The sequence below is a fragment of the Haliaeetus albicilla genome, chromosome 7 (assembly GCF_947461875.1).
Source record: "Haliaeetus albicilla chromosome 7, bHalAlb1.1, whole genome shotgun sequence".
Taxonomy (NCBI): domain Eukaryota; kingdom Metazoa; phylum Chordata; class Aves; order Accipitriformes; family Accipitridae; genus Haliaeetus; species Haliaeetus albicilla.
In genome coordinates, this window is record NC_091489.1 from 29,084,257 (window position 1) to 29,091,838 (window position 7,582).

The following is a 7,582-nucleotide window of genomic DNA, read 5'->3' on the forward strand; positions in this document are numbered from 1 at the left end:
GACCCTAGGATTTATTTGGATAATGATCTGATCCATTTTGTGCTGAAAAGTTAGTAGCAGCCTTTTTGGATGATTATGGTTTGTGTGAGCCTTTCTTTGCAGCTTATTAACTTTATCCTACATGCACCAGATGATGCTCCATGTTTGTAGCCTCAAGCTGGATGGTTTGTTATGACACAAGTAGTTTCTGTTTTAACATATTGGGCATTTTTTATGTTCTGGAAGATTTATGATTAGCAAGTATTCACAGACCAATCTAATCAGGGAAACAAGTAATTATTTCTCTCAATAGTGAAGCAGTGATTTGAGTGTGTTTTCACAGTGTAAGAGGCACCTTGATAAACCAAATTACAGAAATATTTATATTCTAGTAGTCTACAATTTTTCACATCTCTGATCTTTTAGGGAAGGCTGTCCTTTTTTTTTTTTTTTTCCTTCTTATTTTCTTAAAGAAATAGCCTTTTGCTTTTCATCAGTTTGGGGGATCTCAAAAAGGAAAGAAACTGCTGCTCTGCTTATTGCTGTTGGTATTTAGATGCAATCAAGACTGGAGGCTTGATGACAGCTAAAGGTACCAGCATGGAAATCTCTGATGACTCAGGCAACAGCAGCACTGGTATAAGACAGAGTCGGTGAAAAGCAGATCACTTAAAAGGCTATTTAGGACCATGCCCTTGAAGAGGCATTTACTAGCACTGTTCTGAAGCTAGAGACAGATGAAGTTACGTACTTCACATTACAAGTGCTACTCCTAAGTTTTCCAACAAGCACTTTGTTTGCAAAGTACACTGGCTTTAAATTGCATTTTCGTAAGAGAGACTGTGAGGTGTTTAAATAGATGATTCACAACAGGCTGTACTAGGAACAAAAAAAACCCAAAACAACAAAACCGAAGTGGCCATTTATTTGTGAGATGAGCAGGCAGCAATCACCAAGCAGGGTAATGAAGTACCTCCTAGCCACACTGGCTGTTGCCCATCCTGCCTCCAAATACCTGCACACCTCAGAAGCAAGTGTGATGGTACATTCAAGGAGTGACCCCTGCTCTGCACTGCAGAAGGGTGATGATAGCTTTGCAGAGCAGCACAGAGCAGCTGAGGGTGGGAGGTGCAAAGGTGAAATTCCATGTTCAGGTCTATCTGTGCCGTGCCTTCTTTATGAGGACCTGTGAACCCGCAGGGTGGTCTTTTTCTTTTCATGCTTCTGTGTGCATGCTTGGGGGTTCCTCAAAAGCTATACTCCAGTCATTCAGCTGCCAGAAAGACCTTATAACCTGTTGGGAGGAAAGAGCAACCAGAGAGCCAAAGAAACACTTGGTGTCCCCAGGAGCTCACTCTTCAAATACCCAGAGACCAGTCAAGCAAGGTGTTATATACTGACAGAGCCAATTTTTTATAGAATCAATATATTTATTGAGAATAGCAAGCAAGCAGCGCTGGGCGGCCGGGGAGTCCGCGCTCTACCAACGGCTCGCAACTTTCTGTTATAGTTACATTTCTTATATACAGTTCATGCACCCCTTTCTTGTAAGTCTCCGCCTTGTCCTGCTTCCTCTTTCTTCACTCGTCCAGGTTTGTTACTAGGCAGATTCGGTCGATCTTCTCAAGGGAGGAGTGTCTTTTGATGTAGAATGTCTTTTGTTGTGGAGAAATGCAGTCGTGGCAGAGTTAATCCCCTTATCTGGTAAATTATAGCCGTTGTCTTTTCCCTCCTTATCTAGTAAGTTATAGCCATTGCCCTTTTCCCGTGACCTTTACGCACCATTTAAGCAAGCCTTGTTATTTACACAAGGCATCTGCTAAATCTCAATATGTCTCTTCCCCCTTCCCGATTGGTATGTAAGCCTTATTGTCTTCTTTTAATTCAACACGAATTACACAATGTCAGGGAACAATTTGGTTCCCTGTCGATTACACAAGGATTGTCATTATTCCCCCAAAATCTGAAATAGCCACCTAAGCCCTTCGTGGCAAGCTGCTCCTGGCAGGAACCAGTCAGAAGCAGGCTGAGAGTAAGCAGGACTCTTATTCTTACTTAAGTACCTGTGAATGTCAGTGATTAATGCCGCACCCATGGCCAACTTCTCCCTGATGTAGGCAATCACAGAGATGAACAAGAGACATGGTAAATGGCTTTATAACATGGAAAACCTTGGATTTGTGGTCATAGCTGATGTTTTCCCCAATATGCATCAACCCAACTAATTTCTTTCTATATTTGTGGCCTGCATATCCTCTAACCGGTCTTATGCCATAGCAACAGTAACAAGCTGATTGCTGTACCGTTGCAACCAATGCCGATGGCAGTGAACAGATGTATTGTTGCTTCAACAATAGCAGAGGTTTCATTTCTAAAAATTTATTTAGGCCTTTTACTCCACTCATAGACATTATCTTTTTGTTTTCTGAACTTTTAGTGAGGGAGAACTAACAAAGTGCTTTATAATGTTTTCTGTTTAATGGGATTCATGGCAAGCAGGAATGAAAAGCAATACAAACAGAAAAGGAAATAATTTTCTTTTCAGCTGTCATTTATTCAAAATTCCTTAATTTATCCTTCTTACATATATTGCATGCTGTAATGTTTCCCCTTTCATTTTTGGTGAAAAGAAATCAAGGAAAATTTCCCTTGTGCCTGGTGTGGGGTTTTTTAAACTTTTCTCAGTTTGATCAGTTTTATAGCAGTTGGTGAATTCTCAGTTTCTTGTCCCCAAGACACAAACCTTTCTGGGTTGTTTACTTCTCCCTCTTAAGTTTCAGTCTGTTGCTAGACTGCCTTTGACAGCTTTGAGAGGCTGACTGATGGTCCAGACAGACAGTGCAGGTTTTAAAAACTGCTTTTTGAATTAGAAGCTGTCTGGTTCACTCTTGTGATGCTGCACTGAAGACATGATCCAGTAGAAATCAGCCCTGCTCAGTACCTTTCATTATGTGTTTGCTGCTGGAGACAATTTAAGTATCTTATCTAGTTTTATTAACTTCCAGAAACTTAAGGCAGGATTTTAGCAGTTCTCTGCTACATATTTGGGGGGGGAGGAGAAAAACCAATGGCAGGTGTTTAAAATTTGCAGTCTTCTCTGTGCTGAGCATATGTAATGCTTAATTTCATTTTGTGGCTATGTATTCAGTTCCTGCATTGTGATGAGGCATAGCTGAGAAGATGCATCTGACAGTAGCTCCCTAAAGAGAGCAAACACCCTCCTGCGTGGATGCCGTTAGGAAAAACATCATCATTTGCCAGTTGTTTGGGTTCAGACTGTGGGTTCCCAGGCAGAAAAAAGCAAGAACAGCTGCTGGCATCAGGGGCAGGGAAGGGACCAGTGTCTGGCCTCCATCTCACTCCTTTTTTCGGTCCATGGGGGCAGGAAGGGCTCATCAGCTCTGAATGGCAGTTTAACCTGGGTGGCAGGTGACTGGTAGCTGTAAGGATCATAGACAGCTTTTCAGATTTCCATGTGCTGGAATATGTGTGGCGTGTGGTCCCACTCCTCTTCCTCTGTGAAGGCAGCTGAAGGCAACCATCTATCTTTAACAAGACCCTCACACAGAGCCACCCCTGGGGCAGGAGCAGGAGATGAGCAAGGATTCAAGCCATCCTCCACCTTTCTCCCCAGTCTGATGGAGGCTCCCGGCCCTGTTTGCCAAGCCAGACCTCCCACCACCGTCACTGCTGAGATGCGACCAGCTCTACCCCTGCATCACCATTAGTAGCGCTACCCAAAGAGCCAGGCTGGCATATGCAGACATCTTTCGTATACCAGCCCAAAATTTAAGTTTATCGTTTTGACCCCTTTTCAAGCTCTTCTCTCGTCGTCTCCCTTCCCCAGTTCTGCTACTTCATTCATTCATGGTATTTTTTTCAGCAGAGACTGTATGTCTCCTCTGGCTCCTGTTTTCCTTGTTCTAGCTGTTACAGGAATTCAGATTATTGCCTACAGGGCTCAAATGGAGTCCATATTCAGTTCAACAGCCTTTTCACACACACACACACACACACACACACACACCCCCCCGTAGGAAATCAGACAAACATCCTATCAGAAAGCAAAGCTTCCTACTGTGTTTTTCCTGGGTGGAAGGAAAGGCCCTGTGGTTTACAAAGCATGCTATGTCTTTTCTTTCCTCATATTATGAAGTCTTTAGGGAGAAAACTGTCTTTATTTTCTCTCTACTATACTGTGAAGTATACTGTTAGCCCCATCAAAATTATGTATCAATTACAATGTTTTCCCCCCCAAAAAAGGAAATGGGAAAAAACCTTAAGCTTTCATGGGGAGATTTGGGCTGAAATATTTCATTCCTAAGAGACATTCTGAAAACAAAGAATTGTTCAAATAAGTAGGTTGTTTGTTCTGAAGTACCAAGGTAATAGTCACAGTACTTATCTTAATAAATGAATGTTATTTCCACAAAGACAAAATAGATATTTCAATTTTCAGCAGTTTCAGGGTGACAACATGCAGACATATCAGAGTATCTCCAAAATGTTCCGTTCTTCCAAATAAGCAATATTATTAAATAATGAGGTATATGGATAGGGGCCATCCTGTGCCCCAAGTCAGGGGATGCTGAACATTGAAAGGAGCATTATCTGCAATTAACTCAAACTTTTTTCTCGCTTTCTTCAGTTCCACTTTTTCCCCACAAGTCTGAGATCTAATACAACTGTCGTCTTCAAGAGATCTCATTTCTTTTTGATATATTGTCCTTCACTGCTTTGTGCATTATTCATTCAGAAAGGGAAACAAAAAAACCCAAGTGGTTAGATTAAAAAGAAGGTAGAAAATGAAAAATAAAATCCTGAGAATTTACCCCATTTTCATGTCTGATTCTTTGACTGAAAGGGTGTCTTTCAGAGTGGTGTTTCTTCTGGTTTATAGCCAAAAGGAAGGGAAAAAAAATCTCTCATCTTAACTTGGTAAAGCTTGTCTGCCGAATCCTGCAATTGGGAAACTTATTACTACAGACTTGCCAGTACAAAAATTGCCAGACCAAAAATTTACTGCCATTTTTATTTTGTTTATGATTGCTACAGAAAATCAATGATGTTGTTTTCTTTAATCTGATTCCTTATATCGTGCCTAGCTCTCTGAAGAGCACAACCTAACACCAGGTGTGTGCAGCAGATCTTCTGCTGACCTGATTTGACAGTGGGAGCTTAGCAAAGGATCTATCCCATGAGTGCAGTTGCTTTGGGGCATTTATTTGAGCTGGTTTGAGGGCGACGGCGTGTCCTGAGCAATGCAGCAGATATACGCCTTTACAACAGCACATTCACCACTGTCGGGAGAGTGGTCCTGACCCCAGCAGAGTTTGGTCCCCTTGAGCAGAAGCAACGGCTTGTCGCAGCTTGTGTACTATCGCAATAAGGATAAAACCCAGCTTGAGAGTGAATTCTCTATAGGAATCACTGGTGTTACTTATGTCAGGAACTGGTGCATATGTTACTGAATCTCCAACCCATTGCCTACTCCTGCTGTAGGACTACAGCCCTCTGGTGGTACCTAATCACGTATCCCTGACCGTTATGGTGGTGTCTGGAGGGGTAGGAAAATCGCTGGGGGAAAAAGTCCAAAAAGGAGGGTGCAAGTTGGCATCCAGCTGTGATGCACTGTACGGAAATCACCCATCAGAGAACAATTTCTAAAGCAAATACAAAGACTGCATGCAAGGGTGCTTAAGCAGTTGGAGGGTATAGATCTCACAGGACTGGGAGAGACCTCAGAAATCACTGCTAGGGCCCTGGGGGCACGAAGAGGCCAGTAAGGGCCCCTCTTGTAGTGACCTGACAGTTATCAGTAAACTATTCTCCTTCCTAAAGTAGGATGAACAAAATATCCCTCAGTCCTGGGCAATGTTTGCTTCCCTGATCCTTAAAGTGCTTCAGTGACCGAGATTTTGCAATCTTTTATTTCCTCTGCTTCATTAGAGGAACAGTTAGATTACTTTCCTCATAACTCATTCATATCTTATATTGCAGAGTTTAAACTCATTATTTCTTGTCCTATTCACTATGGGCATGGAAAAGAAAAGAAAACCAAACCTTTTTTTCGTGTGCTGGACTCTTTCGTACTTGAATATACATCCCTTTGAGTCTTCCTTAAAGCTAATCAGCACCAATTCATTTAATCTTCCTCGCTGGTCATATTCACAAAGAATTTCTGCTTTGAATGCCTTCACAGCAGCTCTTTTCAGCCATGTGATGTGACATACTTAGACGTTGCTTTTGAGTGTCAGTTCTCAAAATGAAGAATAACCTCAGTTTCCATCTAATGAGACCTTGCCATGAAATGCTTGTGACGCGTTTCGTTAGCACGCCCTGCTCTGAAGTTTTGTTCTGGGCTACAGGAAAATCTGGGCCATAGTATCAGGCTCTGAATAAAGAAAAATAACTTGAAAAGACAACAATAGTGAGCTGAGTGCCTCAGCTGGACTGTACTGCTAGAGCCCTATCGTTGTCTGTGATCATTTCATAGCAGCTGAATAGACATACTAACAAGCTGTCATATTGTTACTGAGAAATTACTGAGCTTGGAGGATTAATTTGAAAACCCTGAGCAGGCTGCCTGTGGGGATCTGTTTTGATTCTTACCCTGTCTCGACCCACTGATGTTGGAAGGTTTTTTCCCATGAGGAAAGGAGCAGAGCTGGAAGTCCCCTGGGTAAGGTATGGGTCCGGGAGCCCCAGGGTTGCCCTGCAGCCACGGCCAGCACAAGCTCAGCTGCCAACCTGGGAGACCACAGCTAGGGCTGGGCCTGATCTTAGCAGAAAGCTAAGGTTTAATTTGGATTGTTTTTTGGGGTTTGTTTTTTTTAATTTGTTTTGATTTAGCGTGAGGAACTTGTGTTGGTTTAGCCAAGCAGTAATGAGTACAAGCAGGTTGATGGCACTCCCAAAATATTCTCATATTGTGCATAAGGGACGTAGCCAAGTTAATCTGTGAAGTTTATAGCAGTATAAGCAATTAAAGAAGAAACAAACCACCCTCTTGTACCAGGGATTTATCGAGCTGTGCAGCAGTAGGTGAACACCCATTCTGGGGTGATGGTGATGTATCACGTAGCACATTTAAACTGCAAAGAGCCAGCCTTCAGATTGTGTTCTTGGAAGAACGAGTCACACGTATTCTGGGGGCAGAGAGGGAAAGATACAAATTGTTTCTTTATGTTCCTTCTTATTTATACTGCAGGCATTAGATTAAAAAGATTGCATATTTTGTGTGGAAGTGTTTCTATATATACACTCATTGATTTAAATCTAAAAAGGTTCCAAGCAGCAGTTTGTCAAACACTTCATTAATGTGTGTATAGATAACCTTTCAGTCTTTGAGCCATCTTTAAGTAGGAAACAGTGCAGGATGCCTTTGTAAGAAATTCACCTTGGTGGTCTATTAGATGAGCCAAATAATTCAGTACGTAACAGGAGCAGATTGATTTTTCTGTGGTGTTTTCAGTGCTCTGTGTTTGAAAAGAAGAATAACAATTGCAGTCTAGGCCAAACTAGTTTTCATTTCAGGCTGTCTCATTCTGGTTTGCTGCATTTGAGTGTTCACGAGCTGTCTGGAGGGCAGAGTGTCTCCTTA